General features: G+C 45.2%; 1 protein-coding gene across 1 annotated transcript in view; it reads left to right on the forward strand.

Moving 5' to 3' along the window:
- The first annotated feature begins 8,242 nt into the window (after positions 1-8,242).
- EHF (ETS homologous factor) overlaps positions 8,243-23,469 on the forward strand; it is a 39,301-nt gene continuing 24,074 nt past the window's right edge. Inside the window, exon 1 of the mRNA XM_082843863.1 lies at positions 8,243-8,356. The gene's annotated coding sequence lies outside the window, so the exon portion shown is untranslated. The remainder of the gene's footprint in view (positions 8,357-23,469) is intronic.

Genomic DNA, 23,469 nt, shown 5'->3' on the forward strand with positions numbered 1-23,469 from the left:
GGTTGCAGTTAGAGCAACGAGTGGTCCGCTGGGGGTCAGGATGTGGGCTGCGCGGTGACCCATGGTGGGTGTGGATGCCCAGCGATCATGTCCATGGTGGCATAGTGCTGTGTCTTCCTAGGCTCATCTTACCTGGTTGTTCAAAGAATGTTACCCCAGCCAAGGCTCAAGTTCACAGAGCATTGACCCATCTCCTAACAAGCCTCTTTTTCCTAGCTGTGCATTCAGCGTCCAAGTTAAAGTGACCTGCCAAGCTGAAAAGAAAATGAATTAGCAAAACCCAGAAATCTGCCAAGGGTGTGCCCCCTCCACCATAACCACACACAATTGTGAGAGCTAAGGTTGGACTCCCTGAGGTTTTCTGCTCTAGTGGGTCTGGCAATTCCTGGAGAACCACAAACTGGTGAATTTGAGGATGGTAAACCTTGGGCAGACCTTGAAGTCTTTTGGCGCTGATGGAAAAAGTCCCTCAACGTCGGACTTTGGTGTTGATGGAGAACGTCCAAGGCAAGCTGACCGTGCCCTTCCCGCAGGCTCGCCTTGTCGGGTGCCTCTGCCCCTTGCCCTCCATTGCCCATTCTTTCCAGCAGCACAGAGCTCGAGGGCCTCCGTGTTTTCCACTGTAAGGAGTGGGTAGACTGTGGCTGGTCCCTTTCACTTGGGGCTGTCCTCCCGAGAGAAGTTTTCAGATGAACTGACTGTGCAGATTTTGGGTTCAGTTTACAGAGGACTTCCTTATTTCAGTTTGACTGTGCACCCACCTACACAGTATCTTTTGGTTCTCAGAATTTCAGAGCTATTAACCTCCAACCTTAAATCAGAATTCTCATAAAACTTTCCTGGGGCACTTTCATAAGAGAAACCAGGTCTCAAAATAGGTATTTGGTATACTGTCCTTGTCCAGGAAGACAGATTGACTAATTCCAAACCCTGAACTCACATGTGGTTGCTAAGAATGGGGATGGGGGAGAGAAAGGGGAGAAAAATCATAGACACACCATGATACATGCGGGGAGATTTCATCTGGAGTTCCCCTAAATCAGGAATTATTCAGAAATAATTCCAAGGGCTTCTTTCTTGACATTCCACCAAAGTGCAGGTGCATACATTTTGAATGGACTGAATGAATAATTTATTTATGCAATGAATTTTTTTACATAGTTCCAATGGACGTGCTTGTCAACTCTCGGATATCATTTCCAGGAGGTTTCTAGATGCATTCTTTCCAGAGGCATGAGCAGGTCCAGAATTCCTAATTTCTATCTGGAAGGCATTTAGGAGCAGAATCTGGTTGATTAGTATTTTACATTTTCTTGAGACACTCTCAATTGCTTATGAAGAGTGGGGTTGGGAAACCGATGAGACCCTGCCCGCAACGAGTTTCAACTACTGCCCTCAACCTTCATATGTAATGCCTTTTTAAAAAAAATTTTTTTAACATCTTTATTGGAGTATAATTGCTTTACAATGGTGTGTTAGTTTCTGCTTTACAACAAAATGAACCAGTTATATATATACATATGTTCCCATATCTCTTCCCTCTTGCGTCTCCCTCCCTCCCACCCTCCCTATCCCACCCCTCTAGGTGGTCACAAAGCACTGAGCTGATCTCCCAGTGCTATGCGGCTGCTTCCCACTAGCTATCTACCTTACTTGGTAGTGTATATATGTGCATGCCTCTCTCTCTCTTTGTCACAGCTTACCCTTCCCCCTCCCCATATCCTCAAGTCCATTCTCTAGTAGGTCTGTGTCTTTACTCCTGTCTTACCCCTAGGTTCTTCATGACCTTTTTTTCCCTTACATTCCCATATGTAATGCCTTGATCGTCACTCCAGCTCTTCACTCTATTCTGCCATTTCTGGATCTAGATGCTATGGGACTTAGCCTGCCTAGTGCTATTAGGCCTGGTGAGTGGCAGGGTGACCTTTGTGTCAAAAGAGACTCATGACTTCCCAGGCGAGACCAAGTCACAACAGTTTCCAGTGGGTTTCCCCTCAATTCTTATTCTGAGCATTTGGCTTTTTACATATTTGGTATTGAAGGGCAGGGGGTGAAGACTACCCTAGAAGGTCCAGACCTGCTTGCCTGTTTCACATTTTTTTCATTTCACCTTTACAATCTCACTCTTCCAAGAAACATCCACGTGTCCAATTGCCTTCCAGAACTGAGCTTGGTTTTCCCTGTCCCTATAAGATATTATAATCCAAATTTCAACACACTGTTAAGCTTCTCTTTTTAGAAGAGGGTTGTGGTTGAGGTCTTGTTTTGGAATGACACTGGCTGGGTCTGAGCTCCAGCAACTCGCTTTTCTGTGTGGCCTTGGCCAAGTTACTTATCAGGCTTATGAGGCTCAGTTTCCTCATCTGCAGGGTAAGAAGAATAATAAGACCTTTCTCATCGAGTTTTGTGAGGATTAAATGAGGTGATGCAAGTTAAATTCTTAGTCTAGTGACTGGGATATTGTTACAAATGAATAAAAGTGAAGAGTCATTATTACGCTTCCATTTTCCTAGAACTTGTCCAGCACCACCCTCTTCTCCTACTTTGTCCTTTGAAGCGTGGAGAATTAGTGCTCTGATCACCCATATGTAACTTCATGTGTTGCTAAGGGGATCACTTGAGATTCAAGCCCCACACTTGGAGAAGAGAGTCAGCATTTCCCAAGAGCCCACCAAAGGCCAGGCACTGAGGCTTTGTACATTTCTCATTTAAATCCTCAAACAGCTCACTGAGAGTGTTTATATCCCCAATAAACAGATGGGGAAACTGAGAGCTAAAGTGTAAGTAAATGTGACAAGATTGTCCTGGTCCTTCTGGCTCCAAAATCTCTGTCCTTTCCACAATAACAGTGGCTGCTGAGACAGCTGAGGGTTTTTTCTGAGGGTGAGGGAATAAGTTCTTAGCACCCCTCATCTTGCAACACCACAGGTTCTCCCCAATAATTAGACATTTAGATTGTGATTTTACACATTTTCTACTTGGGTCTGAGAGTTTGCTGTCTCTCATGGTCCCTGGGTGAAAGAGACGAGGCACTGAGACTTTCACCCAAGATCAGTCCCATTAAAATATCCTCTTGGACAGTAGGAACCTAGGCTTCTGGTTTGTCATTGGTGGAATAATATGGGAGCCCACAAAATAAAGATAGATGGTGATGAATGCAAAATTGATTATTGTCTCTGCTGTCACCCACCCTTGGAGGTGCCAATTTGGCAGGTATAGGCAGGAGCCCCTGAGTTGTATTAAGCAATACAGTTGCTCCACTGGCTTAGAGCGAGGACGCAGGGGTCAGAGAAGGCTGAGTGCCTGTGGGGGAAGGGAAGGGCGACTGATCAGGGGAGGCTGCAGATGCCTCACCTCCAATCCATCTGCAGAAGCATCTCTTTATTCTGTTTTATATTTGGGGGTTCCATGATAGTGGAAAAAGTTCTAACGCCAAAATAATACGTAAATACAACCCCTATAAGAAGCTCTTCCCCACACAAAAGAGAAGAAAATATAGGCTGCAAGAAGATGGTCTGGAAGTGGCCAACTTTTGCCTCGTCTTTCCCCCTGCTCTGAGATGGAGAAATAAACTTTCCTGAACACCCTGATGGAAATGCTGTCTAGGCTCTCAGAGCAGTTTGATTCAAGAAGCAAAGTGCTTACACCAACAGTGGAGTTGGCATTAAGTCAGGGCACTGTGTAAAGCTGTTTGTGAGGTGAGATAAGGCCAGAAAGAAAGTAATGAGATATAGGTGAAGCAGAAGGTGAGTTAAGTAAGTCAAGAATGGAGGTATCTTGAGAATAATTAAAATATGAAGGGGGAGTTCATAACATTTACTGTTGGTGCCTAGGTAAGATCGGTGGCGCAGCCAGGTGCCCGAGGGGTAGCTGTGTGTGTGTGTGCACGCAAGCGTGTATGCGATGGGTCACTTTTTTCCAGAAATGGTGAGCCACCCTTTCCCACTCCAGCACCAAGGTTGTCCCCACTTCAGCAGGTGTGTGGTACGTGCCATGGGCAGAGAATATTCTCAGCGTGTAGGCACAGATGTGATGGCAAAAGACATGGTCAAAAGGTGCCTTGCATATCTGTTAGGACAGCTGTCAGACCTCCCAAATGGAGCTCAGGTGCTACCTTCAGAGCCCAGGAAATTTCTCCTCAGAGGATTTGTAGACCCCTGGGAATCGAAACTAAGCCAAAATGTAAAGATTTTGGAAGCGTAGTTTTAGAAGGGAGTAGGGAGTGAGGCAAGATGATATTCATTAATCGTGGTACCTTATTTGACTCTAGCCAAGGTAACTGATGATAATCCTCTATGTCACTCCCCTCCCCCCACCAGAGTTTCTTGTTCCTGTTAGTTCTAGAGTAATATTCTTGTGTGGCTCCCACTAAATAGTTGTTACATTCTGCCCCGGAGGTAAGTCCATGTCATCAAGAGCGGATGATAGACAGAAACAGATATAAACACACTCTTGCTTTCAAAAATAAATATAGGGCCTCTAGTTAAAAGGTGCCGTGTAAAGTAAGCCAGCATCCTCTTTTTGCAAAGCAAGCGCACCACTCTCGTTAACCTTATAACCACAGCCTGTGTGGGTATTAAGACTCGACCCCTTAGGGCTTGATACTTGGCTCAGAGAGATTCTTTGTCTTGTCTTTGATGTAGGAATGTGGATCTCCTAGCAGACAATTCAACTGAACTCAGGGTCCCCAGGCCACTGCCCACACCCTGGCCTGGTTTGCTCTGCCCCCTTTCCTCTGTGTGAACCAGCAACGCAGCTTGACTCAAAGCCTCTGTGTCTTTGCACAGGTCTGAGACAGTGATAGGGCCTTGAAATCAGGAAAGTTTCTAGGCAGAGTAACTGGGTTTGCAGAGTTGGTTCCATTTATCTCAGTATTATCTTAATCTTGACCTGAGGGCAAGCTGCTTTGCCTCTCTTAAGTCCTCCCATCCTTGAAACCCAGGCAGTCAGCCTTGTCTCATCACTCTGTTGCTTCCCTTTGTCTTTATCAGTCTACAGGAGATCCTCGGAGCACAGAACAAACAGAATCTATGACGGGGCTGCAGCTCTGACATGATAACGAGACTCTTGCCTGATTCCTCCTTGAGAAAGTTATGACTTTCAAGAAACTAACAATGTGTTTATATAAAGGCTCTGGTGTGTTTGATGGTTTTGTGGTTACACTTTTAAACTTATCTGTGAGAGACATGCTTGATATATTTGAAGCTCTTGCAGTTGAAGGCTTCAGCATCAAATCCAACTTTTAGCATTTTCAGTTATAAATCAGGACTTCCATCCATTTCATCATGTATCTATCTATCTATCTATCTGTCTATCTATCTATCATCTATCTATCCATCAATCTAATTTGATGTAAGTGCTGTCTCTTTTACCATAGAGTAAAAGACCTCATACTTGGAAGGAATTTCTCTATGGATGTGAAATCCATTGATCCATCTATCTGTCTGTCTATCTAACCATCCATCTATCTAATCTGATGTAAGTGCTGTCTTGTTGAAGTTAATTATACAGTAAGAGACCTCATACTCTGAAGAAATTTCTCTATGGGTGTAACATGCCTAAAAATCTAGCCTTTTTTTTTTTTTTTTTGGATGGGGGAGGAAGATGTTTTTGTTTTTGTTTTTCTTCTGGGAGGTTCAACTAAGTCCCAAGTAGAGAAAATAACCAATACTTGATAAGGACCCACTAAGGACTAGAAGAGTCAGGAAATTGACATTTCATACTTTGTGTATATACATAAAGACTCCACAACTAAAGTGGCTTGTGAGTATGAGGTGACGTCTTTTCATCCTCTTTCACCACTACCATCCTCAAAAGACTCTTCTCAGGAGTGCCTTAATGGAGCAGTCCTCTGATGGAAAATGGGCAGGGTAAGAGTGGATGAAGAAATAGACATGTAACTGAAACTCTTCACCTAGAAATGAAAAAGCCTGCAATCAAAGGTGGTTGGGACCAAACTGGAGAGTCACACCACTTTTGGAGTTGCTTTTGAGGTTTACCACCTCTTGACCACACACCCCCTACCTCCCACCTACCCCGCTGCTGTCTCAGGTTTTTTGTTTGTTTTTTTTAAAAATATTTATTTATTTATTTATTTGGCTGTACCAGGTCTTAGTTGCAGGATCTATGTTGCAGCGTGCAGGAATCTTTTAGTTGTGGCACGTGGGGTCTTCGTGTGTTATGCAGGGTCTTTAGTTGTGGCATGCGGACTCTTAGCTACGGCATGCATGTGGGATCTAGTTCCCTGACCAGGGATTGAACCCAGGTCCCCTGCATTGGGAGCCTGGAGTCTTAATTGCTGAACCACAAGGGAAGTCCCTGTTTCAGGTTAATCTCAGGCAAAATTGTAAAGAAGGCCAAGTTTGCTTCCTGGAGTTACACTGGCACTCAAAACACCTGGACGCCCCTTCCCCCAACACACACACACACACACACACACACACACACACACACACACACACACACACGCCCGCATAAACACACAGACTCCTGTGCGCGCACACACACCCCCTGCAGTGGGTGGGGTTGGTAGTTCAGGTGGCTCCTCATTCATCTTTTAAGCAAAACATCACCAGTCTGTTCCCTCAGGGCCCTGCTCTCAGATCTGGAACTCATAGACTAATTGGGGCTAATGTGATAATGGGCAGTAATGACATTTACTGTATTTATTGGACATTTGCATTTTAACAAGGCCTTTGGGAAACACCCAGGTTGAAGATAGGGAATGGTGGGAATGTTTAGTGAAGGCCAAGGAGGTAGAGGGGCTTTTTAGAGCCTCCCTAAATTGCACTCCCCAAACCTTCAAAACCTTCAAGACTTGCCTGAGTTCCAAGACCCTCCCAAACCCACCCCTGCCCTCCCAAGTCTTTTACACTTTCCCAAACCTCAGCAAACATGGTGGGTGCCCACACTAGGAAAACCAGCAAGAAAGGAGGGCTACCGTCCACTCACCACTCCACCTTAATAGGATAACTGCTTACTTTTTGCTCTATTCAGTTGTTGCCCATATATAGACTTTCCTTTTTTACACAAGGAACTTCTTGGTTTTGATCACAAAATCTTTGTCTCTTTGCCAAAACTCAAATTCCCTTTCCCCTCCCACAGAGGGGAGGCCTGGTGAGTTAAAGAAATCTGCCTAGACACTTAGCTCATGCCAGGCCAGAGTCCAAGGAGATCCAAGAGAGAAAGTTCATGGTTAGGGGAGGGTATTTTTCCTTGCCAGGAGCCGACACTCATCTGTACTGGTGGAAGGGCATTTGTGACCCAGTGAAGCAGGCCCTTGGCCCAGGGGGATGGGGATAGCATGGGCATTTGAATCTGTGGATCCTGCCCCAGATTCCATCTTCTTCTTGCCCAAAGTGTGTTGCTTTATTTCCAGTTACAGCATCCTGGTCTTTCCCCCTCTAGCACCTGTAGGGAGGGTCGATATATAGTGAAATAGACCATGGAAGTGTCAAGAGGAAGTAAAGAATCTGGATAATCCACCAACCAGATAGTCAGCCCTCGAGCTGTTGAGAGCTGAATCTTCTACCTGAACAACTCAGGGTAGACTCTCCCTTCCAGGACCCTCCCTTCAAATTTTCCAAAGCTCTTACCTGGGGCCAGGGGAGATAGGCTTTTCAAAGTCCACTGAAATTGCCAAGGGTCACTGTCAAGGAGTAAATCATGGTGCTTGGAGATAGAACCTATGTTCCCGCTACCTGGCCAGGAGTCCCTTAAGAACCTAGTACCTGTGTGGCCAGGGCAAAGATCTTGATGTCAAAGCAGAGTGGACTGAATACAAATTAGTACGTGAGACAGAGGTTTAAGAGCGCCCCCGAATCCCCTGTACCATCATCTCCTCCAGATTTGAGCTTCTGCTCACTTTGCTCTTACATTCTCCATTCCTGCTGGTATCTTTGGGGAGCAAGCCTGGTGCTTTTCACCTGAAACAGCCTCTAAGTTAGAAAGAACAGTCACCACCAAATCAATTCCTCATCCATTAACAGGTTGTCTCTGTTCTCGAGACACAGGCATAACCTGGTTAGACCTGTTTTGTTTGAACACTAACGTGTGAGTTGGCCAAATGCAAATGAGCAAATGTTTGTAATCCTTTATTTTATTTTTTTAAAGGGCCCAGCAGCCAATCAGAAGAGGGGGAAGTGACTTAGGGAATTCCCGGTTGGTGGCTTATTGCTTAACATCCTACAAAATGATTTAAAATTATTGTCATGTGCATTGATCTTCACTCTGATGAGAGCTCAGACGTGATAACGCTCCTGGTTCCCTGTAGGAGCTGGCGTGAGGGCTGCTTGCTACCTTCCCTCCATCCCCTACAGCTATTGGATTTCCCACCCAGAATCTTTAGGTAAATGAGGTAAGTCCTTACTTTTAAACCTTCTTTTGAATCTGGAATTCAAACACCTGAGTGAAAAGAGAAACCTGCCTTGAATCAGACAGGTGAAAATAAACCAGACTCCCGGAGGCAGCTGGCAGGAAGCGAAGCTCACCTCAGCTGTGCTTTCCTCACTGGGTTGTCTTAGGATTTTATTTTGGAGGGCAGCAGGGTGACTTTGGCTGTTATCTGTGAACTCCCTGCATGGAGTCTTGTCTTTGATCACTGTGAATTTAAAAGCCGCCTGGTTTCCCTCTCTTTCTGTGACAAAGCCATTTCCCTGGATTGAATTCTGAAATTCTGAAAGCTGGGGATAGGTTCTTCTCAGTGAAGAACTGGTTGGCTGAATAGCTACTGGGGCTCAGGGCACATGTTCTCACTTTCTAGAGATGTCTTCTGTTGGTAGTTTTTCTGACTCATTACATTAGTTGTAGAGAAAGGCAGATTATCTTCAGTATATTCTGGTGTTTGAAAATGGCTGGAAACAGGCAAGGGTGTGTGTATGCACCCACATTGGAAAAAATGGTCAGGCAGCCCAGGTAGGGAAGGGTATTGGGGAGAGCTGCACATCTCTGTCCAGAAAACAAAAGAACAAAAACAATTTTGGCAAAGAGTTTTGTCATTTCACGTGGGGACAAACTAACCTTTTGTTTGTTCCATGATGGGATACTATGACCAGACAGCCAGATGTCAGTCAGCAGCCCCAAATGCCTTCTAAGACAGGGGTTCTTCTGATTTTGTTTGGACACGATGGAGAAGAACTGGCCTACGTGTGGATAGAACTGGAAACAGTGGGGAGTTAATCTTCTTGCTGGTAAATGACAACGCCGAGTCAGGAAATTGACATTTTCAGCATCCGTCTTTGCCAAGATTTAGGATACTCATAGGATTGTGGGAGCATGTGTCTAGTTATGATGAAGCATAAGCTTCTGTGAGTCTAAGTTCACAGGTGTCTTGCTGGTTACCTGCACTGACCTTAGTAACAGGGATCAAGTGAGTGAGTGTTTGGACTTGAGAACTTTTCAGTGGAAGGTCTAATTCAGGAGTTGGTTCTATAGGCATGGCTGCGAGGATGTGTTTAGATAGAGCCTTTCACTGCATAAAAGCAGAGTTGGGGATCAAGAGTGGCCATGCGCTAATTCCACTGAGGTCAAGGGAAGAGTTGATTTCCAACAGGAGAGATGAAGTTGTGTTATTGGGTAGAACTTCAGGGGTAAGAGATGCTACCAGGAAAGGCTGTTAAGAGATTTTAAGAATGACTTTATGGAGCTCTATAACAGTGAATAATCTTTCATTCTTAAAAAGGAAAAGAATGACTTTAATAGCTGCATCGGGAGTTGGCAGAAGGCTCCGTTTATCCTCTTTTTGAGACCTAGAATTCTGAGACTATGAAATAACCCATCAATTCCATCTTATAATCTGAAGTCGGGTAGGATCACATTATTCCCACACCATCACTCATGGCTTATATGGATAGACTTTAAAAAACAGTGGGAACATGGAATGAGGGTCATTTGGAAGTGTGTGATCACACTTGAAAAAATAATAAATATAATGGAGATAATCCTCCATGTTTCCAAACCATCTTACAGAGGCATTTTATTTATTTATTTATTTTGCGGTACGCGGGCCTCTCACTGTTGTGGCCCCTCCCGTTGCGGAGCACAGGCTCCGGACGCGCAGGCTCAGTGGCCATGGCTCACGGGCCCAGCCGCTCCGCGGCATGTGGGATTTTCCCAGACCGGGGCACGAACCCGTGTCCCCTGTGTCGGCAGGCGGACTCTCAACCACTGCGCCACAAGGGAAGCCCCAGAGAAGTTGTAGAAGAAAGTAACTTTGAGGGAACAACCGTGCTATAAGTTCTCTTGTGTTACTGTTCAAGATGGCGGCGTTAGTCGAGACCTTTTTAGGGTGGTTGTGGGTAGGGTGATGCCTTTGATCCAGACCTCATATGTATGAAAGATCTCAAATTCAATTATATTTGTTCTTTTGTGTTAAAAAGCATCTATTTGTTAAATTCAAACAACCCCCTTTTGATTTTTTTCCCCATTTTTTAAATATACTGTGAGCTCCCCTAAATGGAAATGCCTTGGGCCTCTCTTGACCTCTGAGAAGCCCTACATTCACACTCATGATTCCACCTTTATGCTCCCATTAATTTACCAACTTTATGCAGATCTTCTTTCATTGCCTTTTTGACAACTTCAAAGGCTGAGACAAAACGGAAAGTGAGAGATTAAAATATTTACTCAACTGCACTCAGTTAGCTAATTGGCAACTGGAAGGAACTCATGTCAGGTCCTAGGCTGGAAAGTGAGTGCTTTGGGTCAAAGTTCATTTCCAGGAAGTAGAATTTAGCTTTCTGGAATCTTGTAACGTTTTACTTTTCCTCATCCCCACCTATACCTCCGCCTCCAAATTAGAGTTAGCACTGGGCTGTGTTCTTCGCTTTTTGAAAACTCAGTGTAGGAACCCTGTTTAGTGTTAGAGCATCAAACCCAGCCATAGAGGTTTATAGAAATCGTTAAAAAGTGATTCAGTCTTTCCCCCCTTTCCTCCAGTTGGAGTCCTCCTTAAGTCCTTTTGAACAGATGGGATTTTCAAAGACCTCTGGGAGATGGGGTAGGGTGGATACCCAGAACGCCGTGGTAGAAATTGCTAACACACTTGAGAAGCAACGCCACGGTTTTAAGGAATCAAATATAAAGTCGGAAGCTGATTTTCGGTGATACCTTTTTCTGCCGTTTCAGCCTAGTTCTCTCGTTAGGGTCCCTCTCCGGTAGAATTTAAGTGACAATCATTTCTGTTGTGGGAGGGGCCAGTCGGGAGGATTGGGCTCCATGTAGCCTTGGTGTTTGAGACCACGCTTCTAATCCTGGCTTTGTTACTGGGTAACTGACCCTGCGGGGCTGTCAGCCTGGGTGAGCCACACCGGCTCTGTCTGAGCTGGGGGTTGTCACCTGAAGACAGAGGCAGGGAGGCAGCCGTATGGTGCTGGAGTTCTCTTAAATCTATTGCTGAATAACTGAAGAGACAGGGAAGATAATAAACTTTATTTAATGTTTTCTTATCTAATTTTTCATAATAGGATTTTAAGTCATCGGATTCGTTTTGAGGAGCTGCAATTGTGCTCCTATTAGACATATGTGACTATTACGTTTATTCAAATCGGACAGGGTTTTAAAGCCCAGACTATTAAGTTGTGCAGGAAACAAAGAGTGCAGTGGGGGAGGATGGCTTCCCACAGCAGCTAATGTTAGGATGGGACATATGTTCAAGCTGAGTGGTTTTGATGTCGGGAAGCTGAGATGTGCTGGAGTAGAAATTTCCATGGATCCCTCAGAATTATTTGATAAAAAATTTATTGGACTTCAGAGGGGGAAAAAAAGATATTTCTTTAAGAATCTTCCCTGAAGAATTCCAGACTCGCGTTTTTGAGTGATTGGAGCATGGTGTGGGCAAGGCAGGGTGCAGGACAGTCAGGCGACTGGCAGTCAGGAGACCTGGTTTTGTAGTCCCAGCAAAGCTGTGCTCCCAGAGCAGTACACTCCACCTCTCTGGGCTTTTGTTTCCTCATTTGGACAAAGGAGTTTGAACCCGATCATCCATAAGGTCCACTTCGGCCCTCGGAATCTGATGACCCAGGGAAACTAGCTATGCCTAGAGGTTGGCAGGTTTAGCTCGAGTCTGTGAAAGCTGAGAATGGGGTGGGAGATGCCTTCCTAAGGATGAGACAGGAAAGAAGACCAGTAGGAGCCCTTAAGTGGCTTCCTTGGGGTCTTCAGAATTTTGGCCAAGGGATGTACCTGGTGGAGGTACTAAAGACTAGATGCCTTTACTAGGGGTGCTTGAGCTGTTCCCATGACAACATCCCATCTTTATCAATTGCCTCATTTATCTGAAGTTGGTGCCAGTGTAGAAGTGGATGCAGCTGACTGCTTTGTGACCCCTGGGAGCCACTGGTGTCCACGGGTAGGCACTCTAATGCTGTCTTCTGTAAAACACGAAAGCAGCCGGCTGAAAAGTGAATGCTCAGGACCCCGTGGAGGCTGCTCAGTTCATCTGACTGTCCATGAATTATTGGGTAGATTGGATGGACATGGACTCACTTCTCCGAGAGGAAGACCCGGGGGGGTCATCAGAAGGGGAACGTGGCTGGCCAAGCCACTGGGCAGCCCACCTGGAGAGCCTGGTCTTCCCAGAGGCCCTTGGCGCGAATCTGGAGCAACCAAAGCTTGCAATAGGGTCGAGCAGGATGGCCCATTTAAAGAGGCTACCAGGGTTTTAATTGGCCTTGTTTTAAAAGAGATACCTTGTAAAATACTTCTTTGAAAATGGATTTCACTAGCACCTAAGCACGCTCTGTCTTCGGTTTGTTTTATGGGGCTGAGCCCCTTGTTCTGGTTCATTGGATTCACATTATCTCTTCTCTTCCAATCTTCCCCCACACCCCGGCCCTTAGAGCCTCCTTCCTGTCCTTTCTCAGGAGCATCTTCGTTGTTATTAAAGGTATCTGCCTATTTATTTAAAATGCGGCCAGCAGAGGTGCATTCCAAACCTGCTTTCTGATGGAAACCAAGGCCCAAATCAAAAGGAGCCAAAATGCTTCCTATAATATTTTGATTATTGGACTATTAGACCAGCTCTTGAACCCCACTATTAAAGTAACTATTTTTACTTTCGTAGAACCTTGTCTAGATGTACAATGTCTTTGATGTGGTTGTAATTGTGTTGAATTCAAAATTTCCTATTCTGTCACATCCCCCTCACTCTATATTATAGACACCACATAAACAATCTTGGGGGCTAAATCTTTATGGGTCCAATTGTGGATCTGAGAAATTTTAGTCTGCCTGCCAGCCCTTTCTTTGCCTGATGCAGACTTCTTCCAAAAGTCTATTGAGTCTTTTTTGGAATATGAAGAAGGTCTTCTACTTTTGTGTATGACAGTGGAGCTTGGAGCATATGACTGTCTCATAGAGATATTTTTGGGGGGGGGGTTCCCTCTTGGGAACCTTTAAAAAATTCCCTCAGTAGGCCTAATGATATAGCCTATTGGATGAAGTAAGTGGAGTCTGAAAGGTGAAGATTATTTCAGCCTTGTCTCCAGGGTGACTACTGATAAGATGTTTTCTTTGCAACAGACTTTAGTTTATTATTTTTTTAAATAAATTTATTTATTTATTTTATTTATTTTTGGCTGTGTTGGGTCTTCATTGCTGCATGCGGGCTTTCTCTAGTTGCGGTGAGAAACTAGAGAAAGCCCTAGTTTCTCTTTGTTGCAGTGCGCGGGCTTCTCATGGCGGTGGCTTCTCTCGTTGTGGAGCACGGGCTGTAGGCGCGCTGGCTTCAGTAGTTGTGGCACATGCACTCAGTAGTTGTGGAGTATGAGCTCTAGAGCACAGGCTCAGTAGTTGTGGCACACGGGCTCAGTAGTTGTGGCTCGCAGGCTCAGTAGTTGTGGCGCATGGGCTTAGTTGCTCCGCGGCATGTGGGATCTCCCCGGACCAGGGATCGAACCCGTGTCCCCTTCATTGGCAGGTGGATTCTCAACCACTGCACCACCAGGGAAGCCCCTGCAAAGAACTTTAGATTTAGCCCAAATTCAGCCTCTGTCTCAATTATGTCCACTGAGAAAAACAGAGAGCACCTAGTTTACCTTTCACTTGTCTTAACTCCATTGGCCAGAGGCTGTGGACTGAGGAGCGTTGGTGAAGAGTAGACTTTGGCTGCTTATGTATCTGAAGGAGCAGGGGGCTATAAGTTTTTGTTGCCTGGAAGCAGCTGGAATGTGGTACAAAGAACATGGAGGTTAGAGTCAGGATACCTGGGTTCACCTTCGACTCTGCCACTGAGTAGCTGAGTGACTTTGGGTGAATTATGTAAGCTCAAGAATATAAATTCCTCATCTGGAAAATAGGGTTAATAATATCTGCACAGGCTGTTGTAAGGATTAAATTAGACAAAGATTCTGAAAGCACCTGGACAAATGCTTGTGAGGAAACAATTAGTAATTTGTGGAACGGAATTGGAGGGTCAGTGCTCAACATGGGTGTTTTCAGTGAGGCACTATTGAGTAGGAGTGGCTGATAATAATTCTGGAATTTTGTTTTTCAAAGTGATCGATGTTGGTTCTGCACTGTGACCTTGGGAAAGAACTGCAATGGGATTTTCAGTGGGGAAGGTGGGCAGCAGGGAGATGGGATGAGCCATGTGAAGCCGAGAACTCCAAATGGAGCCTTGGGTTGAACTGGCTGCAAACCACCACCCATGGCAGTTCCAAGGAAGACCTGGAGTAGGTACATAGCACGTTTTTATCCCGTCTTGATGCCTGGCATGTAGGGGCCTCCAGGAGAAACTGATCTCCCTCCCAGCAGTTCACATGGTTAACCGCAACTTTATATATGTTGTTCAACCCTTAAATTCTTTTTTTTTTTTTTTTTTTTGCGGTAGGCGGGCCTCCCACTGTTGTGGCCTCTCCCGTTGCGGAGCACAGGCTCCGGACGCGCAGGCCCAGCGGCCATGGCTCACGGGCCCAGCCGCTCCGCGGCATGTGGGATCTTCCCGGACCGGGGCACGAACCCGTGTCCCCTACATCGGCAGGCAGACTCTCAACCACTGTGCCACAAGGGAAGCCCACCCTTAAATTCTTGAGTGCCTCCAGATACCTACTGGCCACTGCAGCTAAGGCATTACTTACTCTGGATATTCTAGAGGCTTTAAAAAAATTCCTGGGCTTCCCTGGTGGCGCAGTGGTTGAGAGTCCGCCTGCCGATGTAGGGGACACGGGTTCGTGCCCCGGTCCGGGAAGATCCCACATGCCGCGGAGCGGCTGGGCCCGTGAGCCATGGCCGCTGAGCCTGCGCGTCCGGAGCCTGTGCTGCGCAATGGGAGAGGCCACAACAGTGAGAGGCCCGCGTACCGAAAAAAAAAAAAATTCCTACTTATTTTGCCAAGGCACTATAGGGTCTGCCTCCTGTAAATTGTTCAGCTGAGGCTTCTGGCCATGTGGAAGTGGTCTCAAGAGGCTATTTGAATTGAACAAGCAGTCCTTGCTGTAGAACAGCAAGGGTTCCTAACCTGGGATCCAAAGATCTCTTAGTGTCCATGGGGAGAAGTCAGAGGGTTTGTGAACTTGGATGTGGGAAAAAAATTACATGTTTATTTTCAGTAATCTAACTAAAATTCAACATTCAGTGTGACTTCAATTCAATTTCAATATGAATGTAAGCAAAACTCCCCAGTAGCAATAGCTGTAACTGACTGGCACAAAGAGAAATTACAGATATTTTCATATCATGTTATACTTGTTACAGATGTCTCAAAATATCACTATTCATCACTACTTTGATATTACGGAAGTTATTGGACCTGCACTAGATATTCTTGTTTAATGTACTAATAAAGAAGCCCATATGTTATTATGATATCACACATTTATTTTTAAAGTATTTTGATAATTGTATTTCAAGATAAACTTCCTTTCTAATCTTATTATTTTACTTTGTCATTTTAAAAGCATTTTTTTGAGAAGGGGTCTATAAGCCTCAGCAGACTGCGTAAAATGGGTCCATGGTATAAAGAGAAGGCTAAGAATGCCTAATTTATAGCACTCTCTCACACAGAGCTAATGAAATGACTTCTGAACAGCAGTAGCTAATAGATGGTCTCTGTCGAAATGGGCTGTATTTTCTTCCCACCCATCATTCTTGCCTATGGGTAGCTTTGGAGTTGTCGAGGGACCTTGGCATAATGAAAATAATAATGATAACAACAACAATAATAATGTTAGCTAACATATGTTGAGTGCCTGCTGTGAGCCAGCTGCTGTTACAGACATGTTCATGGCGTGTTTCATTTAATTCTCCTACTACTTTAGGAGCTTTAGACAGCAAAGACTCCCCTGCCCTCCATGATGATAAAGCAAGGGTTCAGGTGAAGGCAAAAGTTGGGGCTGACCCCGGGGACGGGGCCGGTGTCAGTGGGCAGAGCAAATGCAGCCACACAGGGCCCAACACTTAGGAAGCACCTGTGCTTAGTTGATGCTCTGTTGTGGCTGTCTTGAAATTCTTAATACATTTGGAACAAGGGGTTCCAAATTTTCCCTTGCACCAAGCCCTGCAAATTATGTAGCTGGGCCTCCCTCTGGATGTGATGAAATTATTCACACTTGTGACAGCTCCTGATGCTGGGAAGCCAGCAAGCCGGGAAGCTGCTGGGAGAGGCCCTACTCATCCTCATCGTGATCATCTAGCTGACCTTGGGTGTTTTGAGTTGGGTCATTTTGTTTGAGTGTCAAAGGTGTCCACTGAAGCAATGGGAGGGATGAATAATCGGCTGGAAGGGATTGGATTCCTTAGAAAACATTTCTGATAGGCAGTTGCTTGCCTTGTTGAGGAGTATTTTCATTTGTTGTTTTCCAGAGGGCTTAATCCACAGGCCAGTGAGATAGGAGACGCGGAGCAAAGTGTGTTTTGGAAGGAAAAATGAGACTTGGGTTGCTGAGAGTCTATTGTTCTTATAGGATGGCACTAAAAACGAACACGGCTTTCTTGTCTATTGTCATTTAATGATTGCCTGTACGAAGAGAAAACCCTACTTCTTCTAAAGAGGAGATCCTCTAATTCGTGAGAAAATTCAGATATTATTTGTTTCTTAAGTTGCAAAGATGATACTGGAACGAGTCTAATGAAGTTCTGTCTGTGCTTTATGGCTACGTTTTTACAAACTGCTGCAGGGTCATGCGCCTGTTGGAAGATGAGGTGGACTTCCCTAGAGTTCTTCTCTGAGTGATGGAATGCAGGCTCTCAGAGTGACACATTCATAGTCCTCCCCTTGTGGGTGTGACGTCCACAACACAGCAGGTCTGACATCAGGGCCTCTGAGTGACAGCTCAGTCGTCAGGTGCTTTTCCAAAGGAGGCATAAATTTCCCTTAATTTTTCAACAGTTTGTTTCCTTGTTATTATTATTGCTCTTTTATCATGGCTAATAAGTCTGAGGTGGCTTCAAGCAGCCAAGCCCAACTCCTGAGTCAGTCTGGGCCTTTCAACAGGAAGCCGGGCTGAAGTTTTGACAAATGGATTTGCGTGGCGGTGAACTGGTGCTTCTGTAGCATCCACACTGATGGACACCTTGAGAGAACTTTCATATTAGGGCACAAGGATGCTTAGTATGCCTCTTGTTCACATTTAGGGAAAAAATTAAAGGATCTGTACTTAAAGGATCTCAACTTCAAAAATAAAAGTAAGCGATCCTAAAGAGACATCTTCCTCGTCTTTGGAAATACAAGGATCCATTTTCAAAGCTACAAGAGTTGTACTGCACTTTCCTGCCACACTCCAATACATTTATTATGATATATCCAGTCCATTTACTAGCTCTGTGTCTTTGGGTAAGTTGCTTAACTTCCCTGTGCCTCCTTACCTGTAAAGTGGGGCTAACATTAGTACCAACATTTGAGGCTCTTGCAAGGATCGAGTGAGGAACTTCCTGTAAAGCCTAGCTCAATTCCTGGCACATCGTTAACACTCAATAAATATAAACTATCATCCTCGTCATAATTTTGTCTGTTGTTTTGTAATTATACAGTCTGTGAGATTCTAAATTGGTGGCTGTTGATCTTTCCTTGATCTTTCCTTTCCTTGGGTCATCTTAGTCTTTGTCTGGGAAGACACTTGAATCTCAACATGGTCAAATCCATTGTCCCAGTCCATCCCAACCCCTGCCTGGCCGCGGTTCCCACCTCCTACCTCCCTCCACCCTTCCCGCATTCTTGCGTCCTTGGTCTTATTTATTTTTCAGTCAACTGAGGGTGTTGTTAAATCTTTTATTTTTCTGGCTGCCCAGTTTGGTTCCAAGGCGCTCCACTCCCTGCCCTGCTCATGACAAGAATGCTTGGGAATGCTCAGCCAGGCATATCCCTCTTCTGTCGGAACACCTTGTTCGTAACGCTCCTCGAGAAGCGGCGTTTCCGAGGCCTTCCCCCACTGCTGTGACTCCCCCATTAAGCCAGTAGTCTGGTGATGATGAAGGCCCAAGAGCTGAGAGAAAGCTGAGGGGAAGTGGTCATCTCGGGGAACAGTGAGCCTGGCCCACGTCCTAGGCTTTCTGCTCAAGGCTTAAAAAGAGATATTAAGAGGCTTCTTCTGACACTCTGCGTTAGAGGGTGGGTGATGATGCCACTGCTTAATTAGTATTGTCGTGATCTCCATCTGAGTGATTTGTTTAGCTCTTTGTGGCCCTTTTTGGCTTGAGCTCCTCATGGGATATTGACAAACTGTTGAGAAATGAGAGCACGATGATGCTTGAATTAATGCAGGCATCACACTGTGAACATCTTAGGTCCTTTCCACTGGGGACGTGACACATCAAGTCGCTTGGCGGGACGTGAGCGAGTCCATACATCTTGCCTTGGAGGTAGGTATGGCTAACCTCCCTTCCCCACTGGGAAAGCTATGGTCCAGGGACCTGGAGTTTTCGAACTATGCTTGCTGCCCAGGGCTGGATGAAGAAGTCTTTGGGAGAAGCGGGCTGAGTCTCTGCTTGGGGAGGTACCCATAGGCCACACCTACTACTTGAACCATACTGACTTTCAGAAGTCAACCGTTTGGAAGAGTGTGGTGTGGGTTTTGATCATACCCCAGCAGCCCCTTCTCCGCCCTTGTTAATCTGACTCCGGATCTTAACCTGGGCTGGCTGGAGGCTGGCCATGTCATTCTGCAGATCTTGGACACCCCTCAGCGCCCTCACAGAGCCAGCCGATGGAAAAGTACAGTGTCTTCTGGCTCCTTGGCCCTGCCAGCTCTGGCTGGCCTCTTCGATACCACCTTTTCTTCTGAGGGAGTGGGAGGGTAGCATCCAAAGTGAAAGCGTAGGTTTTTCTTTGATTTTTATAGGAAAAGCAAATTGGCATGAACGCTCTGTCAAACCAGCTCAGGCTGTTTGGGCAGATGCCTTTCTTTGCTTTTTTCTGTTTATTTTCCAACAAATCAATGCTTAACTGCGTTGTTATTGGAGCAGAGCAACAGGTGCAAAAAAATAACTCTGCTGCCAACTCAAATGCAAAGGTAGGGCTCATACCCTCTGGGAGGTATTCAGAAGATAACAGAAGCCCCTGCCAGCAACGGAATGAACAGCTCTGTTTACGGTGGGTTTTATGTTAACCTGCCCCTAACCCTCCGACACATAAACACGCCATTGTCTCGGGGAGAGACATTCAGCCGTCCAGACAACCAGCCGCTTTATTCTGCCCTGAGTGGAGATTGGTTCTGGCTGAAGCTGCTTCGTGTGAAACTCATGGCTGCCAACGCCAGGTCTTGGTGAGGGTTTCCTGTGAAGGTGAGGGCTTGGGGTTGTTGGAGAGAGGCGAATCAGTCCTGTTTTTATTTTTTATTATTTATTTATTTATTTATTTATTTTTGCGGTACGCGGGCCTCTCACTGCTGTGGCCTCTCCCATTGCGGAGCACAGGCTCCGGACGCGCAGGCTCAGCGGCCATGGCTCACGGGCCCAGCCGCTCCGCGGCATGTGGGATCTTCCCGGACCGGGGCACGAACCCGCGTTCCCTGCATCGGCAGGCGGACTGTCAACCACCGCGCCACCAGGGAAGCCCATCAGTCCTGTTTTTAAATGGAGGTGAAGTTCTTTCCAAGCTTGGTGATTTCCAAATGCCAGAGCAGGTTGCCAGACTCTGTCTCCTCTGGTTCCATGGTAACCCCAGCAGGAGATGGCGAATGAGGTCAGACGATTTTGGAAAGAGCTACTGTGGTTTTCAGAAGTGGTGTCCTCTCTGGATAGTCCAATTGAGCAGGGCAGCTTCTGTGTTTTGTTCACTGTTGTGCCCCCAGCTCCCAGCACGGTGCCTAGCATCTAGTAGACAGTCAAGAAATATATATTGATTGGAGGGGATAAATATTTATACCTGTGGGACAAACATTCCTTGATTGTTTCTCTCTGCCGAAGGCTAAGATACTAATTTTCTTCGGTATGAGGTCTGAAATCCAAAGTGGTTAAGTAAACTTTGGAAGAGCTGAGGTGGGATGGGGGTGGGGGTTGGGATAAGGGGTGACTCAGCCAGCCATGAGATTCCCTTGATGGAAATTATCATTACAAAAATCCTCTGCAAATGCTGGCTTTGTTTGTTTGGCCTTCAGAGACTCATACGTGTAAGTTCGTTGAGCACTGTTGCATTGAACCATTTGGTGGTACTGGACATTAGGGACAGCTTTATTTCAAGTTTGCAAATAATACAGTGATAGAATCTCCGCAGATGAACTGGAGCTTGAGTTCTTCGGATTGAATGTATTGTCTCTGACTTTACAAAGATTTCCTGGTGTTTATGGATGTTTCTTTTAGGGCTGATATCTGCTGGAGTTTGTTATCTTGTTGTGGGAAATCGAGGGAAGGCAAGTAGATGAATCTTTGGCCAGAAGCTCTCAGCTGTGAGAGCGCTTAAGGATTCGTGAAGGGAGGGTCTCAAAAATGTAGATTCTGATTCACGGTCTGGACGGGACCTCAGGAAACTTCAAATTTAACTTCTCCTCAGGTGATGATGATACAGGTGGCCTATAGACCAACCTTTGAGAAACACGTGTGTGGCCTCATCAGCTAAGTAGGAGAATAAGTACCATAAATGTAATCCTCTAGTCCCCATACCTGTACCTTTCCAAAGACCTACGGAGACCTAGGGTTGTAAAAGTAGGCCTGGTTTTTTGTTTGTTTGTTTTTGGATGTTTTCGTTTTTTCTATATGATCTTTACTTTATGATTATTTGGTTTTAGAATAGAGATCGAGGATTAGTGGGGAGAGAGATCCTGAGGTTCAGGGTGGTGGGGAGGACGGTGACTTCTTCACTGCATTGCCAAACAGAGGTCCCGAATGACTCTCCTGGACGCAGCACGATCCCTACTTTAGGTGCCGACGGACAGGGACAGTGGGGCCCCTCCTGGTGTCACCGTAGGAAAACTAGGCAACGCCCATGTCAAGTAAGAACAAGAATAGAATCTCTCAGGCCTTCTCTCAGAGGTCAGAGTAGACTTGTCTCCCATCCGTAACTCCACTGCAAAGTTTTCTTTACATTTCAGTCCAACATGAGAGCAAGAGAGTTGTTTTTTTTTTTTTAAAGATCCACGGTGTCCATAGATTTGCAGGGGTCAGTGGATGGTCTCTAGAGGGCCTGGGGCCCACAAAATACGTGCAAAGCCTGGTGTGCATTTTGAAGAGGAGAAAACCCTGGTTTCTCTTGAGGTCTCAAAAGACTCTGTGACCTTTTATGCTTCAAAGCTTGCCCTATTTTTCTTAGTTTGTCATATCTGAACGAGATGGATAAAGGCTCCTGGGGTCATGAAAGGTAATCTTGTTTTTTGATCAACTCTGGTGCCCGTCCACTGTCAGTATCCGCATCTTGTCTGCATCCGGCACCGAGACTGATAAAGATCAGCCTCCTGCGTGTATTTCCAAATGGTTCACAGTCAGTAAAGTGTATCTATAAGGATCAGCTCTTGGCCTCCCAATATGGCATCATTGCTCATGAAAACGCTTGAAAGCCCAGGAATAATGCTTCTGATGTTGCCCCTGGGAACATGAAATGTCTGTTTCAAAACACATTATGAGGGTATGAAATTACCTGTGATGTAATCCCGAGAGGATCAAATACATTCCCCAAGCTTGATTCACATTTTAATTCATTTGGAAAACACAAATTATTGTCTGTATTACATTCACTTAGATTTCACATGTACTTGAATTTTCTTTTCTCCTCGTTGGGAGTAGTTCTCTTGAAATGATAGTCATATTGAAACAGGAAGTCGGTAATCTGTTGCAACATCCTTCAGGCAAATGCTGTGAATTCACCTGCGGGTAACTTTGATTAAGGACCGAGAATGGTTTAGATATTACTGTCATTGCAAAAGTAATTATTTACAATGTCTAATTGCTCCTCGGGCCTGAGGAGTAAAAATACCCACACAAGGCAGCCAGGTCTGAGGCCATTTGGGGATGTTGTGGTTGAAGGTATCAAGGAGCTGGGAAGAAGGCAGACCATGGCTTTGACTCTCAGTCCCCTGGGGCTGGGAACAGGGAATACAGGCAAAGCCCTGCTTATGGTCTGCTCTGTGGTCCTGGTGGCTCCCAGTGTATCTTTACCCTCCCAGAAAGAGCAAACCCTACTTTCTGGACTGAGAGCTAATTCAGATGAAGCACAAAGAATTATGGACCAGTTTATTTCCAAAATATAAAATAAAAATAACTTTATTGAGTCATAAAAAGAGGGTTTATATTATATATGTGTGCAAATATACTCATGTATATATATGCATGTAAATGTATGTGTATATAAATATATAGGGCTATAAATCTGTAATTAATGGCTAAAAGAGTAACATTGGCCCAGCTTTCATACCCTAAGTATTCCTCCCTGAGTATATGGTAGGTATGACAGAATGAAGACAGATTTCTACCCTTTCATTCTAAAAAGAACTCTTGAATATATTGAGAAGAGTGATGGCTTCGGGTTGCTCTGGCAAAAAGGAAAAGGGTTTCAATCAGGGACACTGCATGATTGAATGAACCAGAGAATTTTGTAATCTTGGAGAAACCTGGTAAAGGTGTGAGGCCCCAGATGGCAGAGGGAGAATGCTGTGAGTATGTATGGAATGGGGATGGAGGTGAGGATGAGTTGAAGGCATCTTTCTTCTCTGGCAAATCACCCCCTTCTCAGCAGAAAGTCCCCAGGGTTTGTTGCTAGACCCTTGGAGTTTGAATTCTCTTCTAGCTTCAATTCTTTCGAAACTGTGTGAGCTTGAACAAGTTATCCAACCTCTCTGAGCCTCGGATAAACCATCTGTTAAATGACATAATGCCTTACAGAGTAATTGTGAATATTGACTGAGACAATGTATTTAAAACTATTAACACAGAGCCAGCACGTTTTAAATGTTCAATAAACCCTAGCTACTATAGTATAGTTACTATTATTATTACTATTATTTTTTTCTTTTTCATTTTTACAGCATTTTGTCCTTGGTCTCAGTTACCTCACCACAGAGCAAAAGACACACCTTGCTCCAGATAAGCGAGCCCAAGCTGGGCTGCGTT

Source organism: Leucopleurus acutus, assembly GCF_964270905.1.
Source record: "Leucopleurus acutus genome assembly, chromosome: 8".
Taxonomy (NCBI): Eukaryota; Metazoa; Chordata; class Mammalia; order Artiodactyla; family Delphinidae; genus Leucopleurus; species Leucopleurus acutus.